Raw genomic sequence first — 12,840 nt, 5'->3', positions numbered from 1 at the left:
ATTCAGCTTTGGGTCTATTGGGGTGGCATAGGTTTACTGTAACTGTTGGAGTTGGTAAAGCAGATTTAAATGGCAGACTAGACGAATAAACAAAAAGATACATACAGATTGCGAGGCACTTAATAGTAAACATAATCGTCTCTCTGTGGCGGTCTAGTTGTCCTTCCGTGTCGAGTCCTTGATTGTATTGATCCTGAACCTTGTTGATTGCTATTAGTTTCCTCGTTCTGCGTAATAAGTAAAGAGTCGTCAATATCGGTTGATATTGGTACGTTATATCTGTGTATTAGTACGTCAGATTCAAGAGTTGGGGTATTTGAATTAGAAATGTCCTGAGTATCGGGAGTGAAAATTTCTTCATGAGCCGGCTTAACTCTATCAATAGAAACAGTGGTAGGTTTGCCTTTAAAATCAATCTTAAAAAACTTGTCGTATTTTTGTATAACACGAAAAGGTCCTTGATAAGGTGGTACCAGTGGTCTTCTAACTGCGTCAACACGTAGAAAGATGTGACTGCAAGTATTCAATTCTGGTGATAAGAATGTCTTTCTATTTAGAGGTGTTCTCGGTTGGATTGGTTTCAACTTATTGATGAAACTGCTCAAGCGTTTCATAAACGCCTGAGGGTTAGTGTTGATACCCGGTTGGTTGGTCGAGAAAAATTCTCCAGGCAATTTCAATGGTGTTCCATAAAGTAGTTCGGCGCTACTGTATCCTAAGTCCTGTTTAATGGCAGTTCGCATGCCAAGTAGAACTAAACCCAAGTTTTGATACCAATCTGCAGTATTCCGGCAGTGAGTCATCAGAGATGCTTTTAATTGTCGTATTTGTCTTTCAACAGCTGCGTTTGAGGCTGGGTGATAGCTAGTGGTTGAAATGTGTTGAGAACCGAGAAATTGCATTGCTTCTTGCCATAGAACACTTTGAAAGCAACCTCCACGGTCACTGGTGATGATTGCAGGTACGCCATATTTAGAAATCCAGAACAGAAAAAATGTTTTAACTACCGTTTCAGATGTTATGTCTTTGATAGGAATAGCTTCCACCCATCTCGAAAATTTGTCCACAATGAGGAGTATATAATTATATCCGTTAGATGGTGGTAAAGGTCCAGCAATGTCAATGTTGATATGGTAGAATCTTTCGTCTGGAGTTACGATAGTTTGCAAAGGTGAGATCGTGTGCCTTTGAATTTTACATGATTGGCATGGAATACACGCTCGGCACATTTTCCTGATGTCAATGTTCATGTTTGGCCAAATATATCTTGCTTGAATAAGATCTTGAGTTGCTCGAATTCCAGGGTGACTTAATTGATGATTCGTATCGAATATACGTTTTCGAAATTTCTTCGGAATAACTGGGCGTAGTGTTGATAGTTTTGAATCGCATAGTAGATGTAAATCGTCACTAAGTTTCACAAATCGTAATTCCATGCTTTTAGGTTCATTGTACAGGTTTTGAATGTCCGGATCCTTACGTTGTTCCAAAGCGATGTCAGACAAGGTTAGAGTTGTAGGCAAGTGTGAGAATGCGGCAATTGTCGCTCTAGACAAAGCATCGGCTACCACATTACTGCTTCCAGCAATATATCTCATGTCATTTGTGTATTGACTTATAAAATCGAGATGACGAACTTGTCGTGGAGATGATCTTTCAGCACTTTTGTGTAGGGCATACGTCAATGGTTTATGGTCAGAGAGGATGAAAAACGAACGTCCTTCCAAATCATATCGAAAATGTTTGACACTCAGATAAGCAGCCAGTAGTTCCCGATCAAAAGTAGAATATTTCCGTTGGGCTGGGTTTAACGATTTTGAGAAAAATCCTAATGGTTCCCATTGATTATTTCTCTTTTGTTGTAATACACTTCCAATCGAATCTCCTGAAGCGTCCACCGCAAGAGATATTTCTGCTTCTGGGTCTGGGTGGTTTAATAATGCAAAATCACTCAATGCATTTTTCGATTTTTCAAAAGCTTCGTCATGTTCTTTGGTCCAAGTAATTTTCTGATACTTGTTCGAGTAATGAGAGCACATTTTATGAAGTGGAGCCAATATGTTAGCACAATGAGGTAAACATTTTTGGTAGAAAGTGTACATTCCCAAGTAAGCACGTAGCTGTCGTTTGGTTTTCGGACGAGGGTAGTTCCGTAAAGCATTTACCTTTGATTTGATAGGCCGTATTCCTTTATTATTCACATGATATCCAAGAAATGTTAATTCAGGTACTCCAAACAGACATTTGTCGAAATTAATTATTAGACCGTAGTCGTGTAATCTTTGAAAAAGTTGTCTGAGATGCTCTTCGTGTTCTTCCGGTGATTTGGAAAATACCAAAATATCATCGACATAAGCAAAAACATTTGGAATGTTGCGGATTACCATATCGATGAGTCTTTGAAATGTTGAACCTGAATTTTTAGTGCCATATGGAGTCACGTGATATCGAAATGCGCCAAAAGGTGTAACTACCGTTGTTTTGTCCATGTCTTCGGATTTCATCGGAACTTGATGATAAGCAGATCGCAAGTCAACCTTCGTAAAAATTTCCGATCCATGGATTTCATTAGTGAAGGACTGGATGTTTGGTATTGGGTATGTGTCCTTTTTTGTTTGTATATTGAGGTTTTTATAATTTCCACAAATTCTGTATGAGTCAGTTTTATGAATGTCTCCATTTTTCTTCAAAACAACCGTAATAGGGCTACCCCACTCACTTGTAGATGGTGAGATAATACCTTGTTTCAAGAGTTTGGAAAATTGTTCTTTGGCTGCTGTATATTTCATCTGTGGTAATCTATGAACTTTACTTCTCACCGGCAATCCAGTTGTAGTAATTGAATGCCTCACATCATGTTTTGTTGTAAGTGGATTGATTGTTTCTCGTAGTATTGAAGGAAATTCTTTCAATATTTGAACGTAACGATTGTCCTTGTTGATGCCTGAGGCGATGTTTGCCGCTACCAAAGTCATTGTATTTTGCTTCATCTCGTTCGTCGTGCTAGATGGATCAATTAGTAAGCGATTTTTAAAATCAAGTATAAGTCCATAATTAGTTAAGAAATCGCTACCCAACACAGGCATATTTACGTCAGCAATTGTAAAAGTCCATGGCATTGTCTTGTGCTGTCGTAATTTCAAATTCAAAGTTTTATCTCCAAATGTAGAAATACGAGTACCATTAACAGCTTGAAGTTCATGTGTTGCGTGCCTGCTAGTAGAATTGAATTTCGAAAAAGGTAAAACACTTATAGCAGCACCTGAATCAATTAAAAAATCAAGTTTTGTACATTCGTCATATATAAACAATTGCCGACGCTTACCATCCGTGTGCAGACCATTCGCATTCAGCGTCTTAATCGAATGGCATTTGCGTTTGGGTGTTTATAAGTACATCCCGGCATACATTTCTTGGCTTTATCCCCGAATGCTTTATGATAATAGCAAAGTCCATTTGATCTAAAATTTTGGGGACCATCGGTATGTGGAGCTTGGTTTGAATTTCTATAATTATTCATGGGTCGATAAGATTGGGATCGAAAGTTATTCTGATAATCTCGTCTCGGACGCCACTGGGGCCTAGACGAATTATTCGTAAAACGTGTAGATTGAAATCCTCGTTTATTTTGATGATTGACATAATTCGGTTTTTGCCAGTTAGTGGAAAATTCTCTGAAGCTATCGGCAAGGTCATTAATTTTTGCTTCAAGTAATTTATTTTGCACCTGACTTTGTACATACGTGTCTTGTTTTGAAAAATCCGAGTTTTGTACGATTCGATCCGCTTGAATTGCCAATTGGTCCACTGTATTGTCGTAGTTTGACGCCAAAATATTTCTGATAGATGACGGTAACTTTTCTAAAAATAACTTCTTGAGCAGGCTGTTAGCAAGAGTTTCCTGCAAACGTTCAGGTCCGATTAAAAATTTCAAACGTTTTAGCATTTCAGAAGGCATTTGATCTCCTAGTTCGGAAGTGTGCAAAAATGCAGTCAATCTCTGATCTTCCGTGGGTGCAAATTTTGTCAACAAGGCTTCCTTAAGCTGAGCATATGGCCTAAGTCCATGTATCTCTAGTAAATCCAAGCCAATTCTATCGATAACTGAGTTATCTAAAACAGCCAAAACTTCATCAAATTTTTTGGTTTCAGTAAGTATGCCTGCTCGTGAAAATGCGCTCTCAACGCATCTAAACCATAATTGCGGGGAATCAATCCAAAATGGTGGTATTTTAAAAGGATCTCGAGAGACACATAGATTGTTTGTAGATTGGTCTGGTTTATGTGTTATAACCCCAGCATTGACTGACAATAGTTTTGTCTTGCGTTCGTTAATTCGAACTGTCTATCTGTCGATAGCCTTCGGCTGTAGTAAGGAGACGTTTGAAAACACCTTATGAGTTTATTGCAATTCCGACAATATATACAGAAATACAATGTACACACAATTTGATCAAATCTAGTCTGATTAACACAAAACACATTGCTGAATATATAGCTTTCTACCAAGCAATTAAAATAGAATAAAGAAACAGATTTTTACATTAACGATTAAAGAATCACGCGTCATTCCGGTTTCTGGTTAGCTTTCGGTTCACTATAATCAAACATTATTAAAAGTGTTTTCTTGAAGTTCATTACTAGCAATTAACTTGTTATTGCCAAGTCACCGTGTTCCTGGTCACGTACTTACTCCAATTATGAGATGTAAAAAATTGTTCTCAAGTGGATAATTTGGTTTTAACAAGATATTTCGAATTTACGTTATTGGAATATTACTGGAAATAAATTTTATTTTCACATGGGATGGCACCGAAAGGCTATTAAATCTTGAAATTGGATTTTGAGAAATTGATAATTGCTATAACGGGAATAATTAATTTTGGTTTTCATGAGTTTCTCACGAATTGGGCCAATTTGGTGTAGTTTTGTAGTTACATAACAACTAATTGGCTACAGTGGTAGCATAAAAGTCATATTGGGGATGGCAGAATAGGGATGGCGAAATACGGTCGAAAGGTGGCAGATTAGGGATGGCGAAATAGGGACGAAAAGTCAAATTGGGGATGGCGAAATGCGGTCGAAGCGTGGCAGATTAGGGATGGCGAAATGCGGTCGAACGGTGGCAGATTAGGGATGGCAAAATGCGGTCGAAGCGTGGTGGCAGATTAGGGATGGCAAAATGCGGTCGAAGCGTAGTGGCAGATTAGGGATGGCAAAATGCGGTCGAATTGTGGTGCAGATTAGGGATGGCGACGTTTGAGAAAGTGAAGGGCATGGTGTCAGTGTTACCGTACCGTACGAACATTTTAAGGTTCTTAAGTTTAGCATGTAGCCCGAATGTACCTGCATATGCCAGGATACGGTAATAGGTACCACCTACCGGTACGTACCGTAGTGAGTACGGTACCGGTATGTGACCCATTACAGCATTAATCTGTTAATGCTAATCCAGTCCTTGACGGCATGGGCAGCGTAGAGAATGGCAGTAGACAGAAAATAAGAGATTTAACATTCTTCTGGTTCAAATTAGGCTACCCTGGCAATTGTTTTGGTGGTAATTACAAAGACAGTACGGTACCGTACCAAGACTTGGACTTTTAATTAATATGGTAACGGTAGACTACCGGTACCGATACGGTATCGTATCATTGAACTACGGTATGCCTTCGCGGTGGAATTATTGTGTGGCAAGATGTAGGCACGAACACGGTATGTCAAATTGGGACTGGTAACATTGCAGCATTGTGTGGAGCAAGCGATAAACTAAAAAGTGAAACTGCTAAAGCCATTTGACTGTTTGAGTGAACTCCGCAGACCTAAGCAAAAAGTTAATATGCATTCTAACCATTTGATATATTTAATTGCTGAATTGTCTAACTTCAAATTAGCAGTGGTGTGGCTCATCGTGCTAAGCCTGTGAGCGGAATAAGCTTGGCATTGCACCTCTTATTACTTACACTACTGCACTATGTCAGTCTGTGTAGGTTCGCAGGGTAAATGTGGAGATTGTTAGGAATACGCTCGTCACCCCATGGTTATGTGCGGAGGATTACTGGACTCCTCGTCGCAGTTGGGTGGTTCACACAACTGCTGTTCGGTTACAGCTTCCTCCACCATCTGGTCCATTATCTCTCTCCTGGGATAGATATGTAGATCCTATCGTTAATCCGAGCGAGACACATGTCATGTTAATTAACTGTAGTAAAAGCCCCGAACTTCCAATTCCATTATAAAATTTGATCGTAAATGACATTAAGTCTATAATGACTACTTGAAACTCTGTCAAGTATTTTGATATAATTTCAGATATGAAGATTAAGGTTATCTAGTCTTTAGGGATATTGCTGCAATGACTGAAGTGAGTCTATTTGTGCCAGAAAGGGGATCAAGAACTTTATAGTTTGCACTTTCAACAAGAGAGCAATGCTCAAATATATGGACATGCAGCCTGAGCGAAGCAGTAGTCCAGCTTACCTTTGACGGTTCGCTAAACACTAGAAGCACCAATGTTCGCTGACCTCGTGACTCGCTGCGCACGATGAACCGCCACATGGTGGCAATTTTTGATGAGGTCATAGCACAAAAGAAATGAATTCCATGCAGCTCTCAGAAATATTGGAAATACATGAAAGTAATAGCCTTCAGGCAAATCAATCTTAAACCATTGAAAATTTCAAAGCAATTCGTCCAGTAATCAACAAGAAAAGCGGTTTTTCAATATGTGTCAAAGAACAACAACATAATAACAAAACGATTCATAGGTCCACTACATGCCCACAAATGAATTGTGACATGGGACTTGATATAGTTTTATCTCCAAAACTATCTTTGTACTTCAAAACTGTGTTTTGAAGTTGATGACCGGCTCACATACTCTACTGTGTATTGTATCAATCTGCAAATATTCTGAAACTTGAGAATGTTTATGAATTTGAAGTGCTGAAACTTACGTTTCAGTTCAGATTTGGTATCATTGCTGATCATTGCTTCGGACAACTCATTAAAAAGTAATAATAATCGTTCAGCAGACGGAGGTTCCTATTTTGTTATAGTTAACTTTACCCTGGTACAAAAATGTATTGAAGATACTTTCTAACACAATAGCTTTGTGTAGTACCGTATTTCACAAGTTCTTGGAATATGATTATGTTCAAATTTCATAAAGGAACCATTCTAATCTAGTAATATTTAATATTTATTTAGCATTTTAGCTTATAAGGCAAATGTTAAATGAGAAATTAGATACTTGTTATTTGTAAAGGGCATGTAAAGCATTAAACTTTAGTGTATGTTTGCTAATCCATGTTAGTAAGAGTTGTTTATTTGCCATAATTGCTTCTATTAAAATAATTTTCCTATTTTTGTTAATGAAACTTGGATCAATCATAAAAATCACTCTCATTGTTAATCTTGTTTTATAGTTTATTTATTGCTACTGTTTTTTATGCAAACTGTATTCCAATTGTTGCATCCAAGGTTATCCATCCAGCTAATCTAAACATTTTCGTGACAGATCAACTTTTTCATAGATTTCACCTAATAGCACATAGTCAGCCCTATAGTTATCATTTTATTTACACAAACATTTGAAAGAGTGCAATCTCCTGGTCTGATCCTTTACTGCCACGAATATTTTATCATTTCGACTTGCTACTAGTATGCAATCTCACTTACTTTTGTGATTTCCATTTTCGTGTCTTGAAGACATTCTCATAAAATTCAGTTCCTAACCCTACCTAAAATCACTGAGATCACACAATCGCTGAGTTTGAATACCTTTATATGTTTAATAGGTGCTCCCGTGTGTGCATCCCGTCCCATCATGTGCACCAAGATGGCACACAGCCTGAACATAGTATGTGTACCACGTTAGGGTTATCAGGTTGTACGCCATCTCAGTGCACATACTACAGAAGCGTCGTTTAATAACCTAATAGCTCTATTTGTGCTACTGTTCAAATTAATATCACTGACTTCAACTTGTGTACACAAATTCCAAATATTTATTTTTTTTCTTCAAATAACGTGCAACATACTAAATTGTATTTGTTTGAGATTCATTTTTCCAAGATACAGAATTATGTTTTAATTTGCTTTCAGTATTTTTTGCCAATTATTAAACACTATTTATGGGGACTGTAGCATTTGTGTACACGATATTATATACTTTGTCTAGTCCTTGTTTGTTTTGAAGTCAATCAATAAGATCTGATTTCATTCATGAATCATAACCACTTTGTACTAATGCATTGTCTGCAATCCTAAAATAACAATTTCTCTGCTACTACTCCATACTGTGTTATTTTGTTCTTGTTATAAGATAAACTTGTTATTTATGTGGGTGGGTGCATATGCTGTTATATATATTCTATAATGAAGTTCCTGATTACTTTCTGTAGCAATAGTTTTCAGTGTGTAATCTTGAAATCTTGCAGTGAAAATATGTCTTCCCCCAGATAATGTCCTAGCATTTACTAAGTCCTTTGGTTAAGTTCATGTTTTAATATGCCAAACTATGCATGGAAACACAATATAATTGTGTGACAACATTTCGAATCAATATGATATACTGGTGTTATATGCTTTCATTATTATAAAATATTGTAAATTAATTTCTCAATAATGTAATAATTTTTTATTGGTTGGATATCCCAATTTTTGTGTTCACATTTTGAACCTTACTGTAAATGATGTAGGATTTCCCATTTTGCATTTATACCCGATATCTTTATAGCATCATGTCATCTCAAATTATGTGCTTCATGTTATCTCAAATGTCATCTCTTTATTTCCGTTTACAACTTCTTTCTTGCGCGCATGTATGAATAAACATGCATGGTTCACTAGCATTTGCATGTTTTCTCATGAATGTCCTGCTTGTAATTTTCTTAAAAGCAGAATGAAAAACTATTGTAATTTATAATTTAACATTGGTGTTCTTTCTTCTATTTTTATTAATTCCCGGTATTCAGGGAAATGCTGATGCTGACATTATTGCTGATACTAAGCGCTCCAATTAGCATTTAACCCTCACTCTCTATGCCTTCCAATGTCATATATTTCTTGTTGCTTGTGAACACTATTTTTTCAAAAACGGGAATATTCAATTCATCACTTTCATTAGGTGCTGTATACATGATTCATTCTGGCCTTTGAAGGAATATACTCTCACTCTCATGTCAGTGCGCTTTCGTTTCTATAATATAAAGCTTTCAAAATCATATCATATTACATGAGCCAACTTTAATGTTGCTCAATTTTGAAATGATTGATGATGATGATTTTTTTAAACCTACTTAGTTACAACAACTAGACCATTATAGTTACTTTTTAATGCCTTATACCTTACTTTGAGTCATTCACCATTTACATATCTTAAGTAACCAATGCCATTACCTCAAATTTGAAAATACCATAAAACCTACGATCTCTGGTCGTTCTTAGAGCATCGATTCACGGGCTTGTCAAACTCTCTGGTCATTTAGTTTAGGGACATTTAATTCATCCCTACATATATACCGTTCAATATGTTTTCAATGTTAGTCTAGTCTTGGAAAGTTTTGAGATTGTTTTTATCGTGGAAAACTGAATAAAATGAAATAAAGAGGCCTCCTCATTCACTGTTTTTATCGTGGAAAACTGAAAATGAAATGAAGAGTTTATAACGCCTCTTCAATCACGTAGTCGTTAGAGGGTTGTGATTAGAGTGGTAGTGACTTCAACGTGGCAGAAAGCCAATCTAAAAATGCAATTCTCATACAGTGAAATCCCGTTTCAAAGCTCTTTTGAAACCACGGGAATATTTACCGTAGTCCGTAGCGTTGGAACATATTTCGGTAATTAGTATTACACAAATTACATAAAATCAAGTACAAGATATTACCTTAGTCCTTCAACGTCAAAGATTATGAGTCTAACGGAAAAATTGCGGTAGCGGGTTTACCTACGAGTGGCCAATACCGAATAGTTCACTGTTTCGAATACATTTGAAGTTCAAAAAACGCTTATCTATAATATGCGGAAGAATTTGCATGCAATAAACAATGGAATAACTGGCTATATTACCAGGCATTTCATATTCACAGATTACTGCGATATATATTTTAGAAACGTAACGCTTTTATTCTTTCACAAGTCGACGTAATCATGAGTTAGTTACGTTAACAGATTTAAATTAATATGGCAAGGCATTTGAAATAGTGGTATCGGTCATGGATTTGAATATTTGTCGCAACACAAAATCATCCTGGTAAAAAGTTCATACTTTCAAATACCAACCATTATTCAAATTATTTGCCAAAAAGCGGGATAAAGTATAAATTATTTTTCTGACTTGGGACAATTTTTCCAAGAGTCTGAAAATACGAATCAAAAATTAATTATATTCAGGCGCTTTACCACACATTTTAAGTCCGCAAATCGCCGTTATATTTTTGAGTATTAATACTTTTATTATTTTGTGAATACGAAAATACGAATAAAAAATTAATTATATTCGGGCACTTTACCACACATTTTAAGTCCGTGTAGTGTATTTTTGAGTAATATTATTTTGTGAATACGAATCAGAAATTAATTATATTCGGGCACCTTGCCACACATTTTAAGTCCACGAATTCCAGTAGATTTCAGAGTAATAATACTTTTATTATTCAGTAAATCCGAAAATAGGAATCAAAAATGAATAATATCGGGCAGTTCACTACACATTTTATGCTCACAAATTGTCGTCGCAACCATAAGTTACGTCAAACAAAACTAAATTAATAACGCATAATAATTTTATATGCTGGTATCGGTCATGGATATGAATAATTTGCACAACAGAAAATCATCCCAGTAAAAGTCGAAACTTTCAAATATCATTATCAAAATTATTTGCCATAAAGCGGGAAAAAGTATTGATTATTTCCTCTAATAAATCGACTTGTTTTCCGACTTGCGACAATTTATTGGGTATCATAACAATTACGACATTGAATAATCTTCAATTTCTTGACGTAATGGAAATGAATGTGTAAAATCGTTTGAAGATTCCCGCAAAAACGAAAAACCGTGTTTACGATGAAAAGAGACTATATATTATTCGAAAATCAGCCGAAAATGTATTCAAATATTTGATTCGTTTTAGACAACCCTGTCTACGAACCACAGTCTTCTTTTCTACAATACAACAATAATTTTCGACCCAATTCTTTAAAAAGGTTCGCCATTCCTGCTAGACTAACCCATCAAATTGCGTGTTCCCTGACTACTACATGAAACATTAGCGTTTTCTGACCATCAAATGTTTGAGATTGTTTTGTAAAGTTCCAAAACAATTAGGTTGAAAATTTTCAGTTGCAGATTAGTAGTAATTTGACTCCAGTGTAAATGTCGAATATTCAGGGAAGTATTTCACTGGCTTTATTTCGCTAAATGTCCGTACAATTATAGAGACCCTGCTCAGCGCAGAATGTTTTCAAAACATTTCGCCTATAAGTTTTTGAAAGTATAATTTCATTTGATTTCAATTGAAAATCTAGAAAGGCTTTTTGTATCTTATACTCACCAGAACAAATATTACAATCATTAGATATGAATATTGAACGTATTACTAGCTCAAAATTAATCCCTCATCAAACGCATTTGAACGCGAAATAACGGTGCACGAAACTACGCCAGTTATAAGCACCTTTAAATATTAAACAATGCGGATATATATAGCACCAAGGTCTAACCCACCCTATTCCAAACAGCACGGAAAATTCGTCGCAAATGCGTCTTTCCTTGGAATTCAATTGCAACAGAGAACAAGACTTGCGTTACACGTAACACATTAATTTATAAGTTGCTCCTTCGCTATCCAGTAAGACATGGGTTGGATTCTGTACCAAGTAATGGTAATTAAGTTCCTCAAGAAGTAAAGCATGCAAGAAGATTCCTAAAAAGTCAAACTAGTCTTCGACATTTTCTTTCTGAAAAACGATAAAATGGATGAATTTGGTGGTTTCCAACATTTTGTGTTGAAATCTTCTATTAGTTGGTTTTTGAACTGTTTATACCAAAATCCCTATGTTTAATTACCTTGCCTTTTGTAGATTCTTCGCCAGTGTTATACAAAAGTCGCATTTTCATTTTTACGCAGTTCAAATAGTTTGTCGCGTTTTCATGAATAATATTATACAAAAGTGAGTAATACTACAACGTATATTCCTATTCAAAGACTCTCCTCTAGATAGGAATTCACCCAATATCATAAAAATCATTTTATAGCATAATATATCGAACACATCTTTACATCAAAAGGTTATATTCAAATTATAAAACCAATTAACTTCGAAAGAAATTTTGAGAATTGAGCTTAACGAAACACGGAGAATGAACTCTTCAAGCAGTGTGATCGTGAATTATGCCAAAAATATTTTAAAGCAAAACAGGATTCTTCTACATATATACTTGAGCAATTTAAAATATTTGTAATTGAAAAGAATTGTTTAATAACAGTATTTGGAATAGAAATATCGCAAGCTTCGGGGTGGCGTAAAAAATTGTAGGGACAATATTACCAGGGAAAAACTGAAATTTCCATGACGAAAGAGATAAAACATATGACCTCATAAATGATGGCACGATCCACAATGCTATGCCAGCCAATGCAGACCTCTTGAAATATGCGCAATAAGCTGGCGCGCAACCTGAACTCAAGTTGTGTACCAGGTTGGGGTTCAGGTTGTGCGACATCTTGGTGCGCATACTTCAGGAGTACCCAAAACTTGATGAGAGAAACGTAATAATATATCAAACATTAAAAGATTGTATTAAAATTATTAATCAGAAAAATATAATAAAAATGTT

Source organism: Styela clava, chromosome 5 (genome assembly GCF_964204865.1).
Source record: "Styela clava chromosome 5, kaStyClav1.hap1.2, whole genome shotgun sequence".
Classification (NCBI taxonomy): Eukaryota; Metazoa; Chordata; class Ascidiacea; order Stolidobranchia; family Styelidae; genus Styela; species Styela clava.
The sequence above is the reverse complement of the archived record's forward strand: the minus strand, read 5'-3'. Positions refer to the sequence as shown.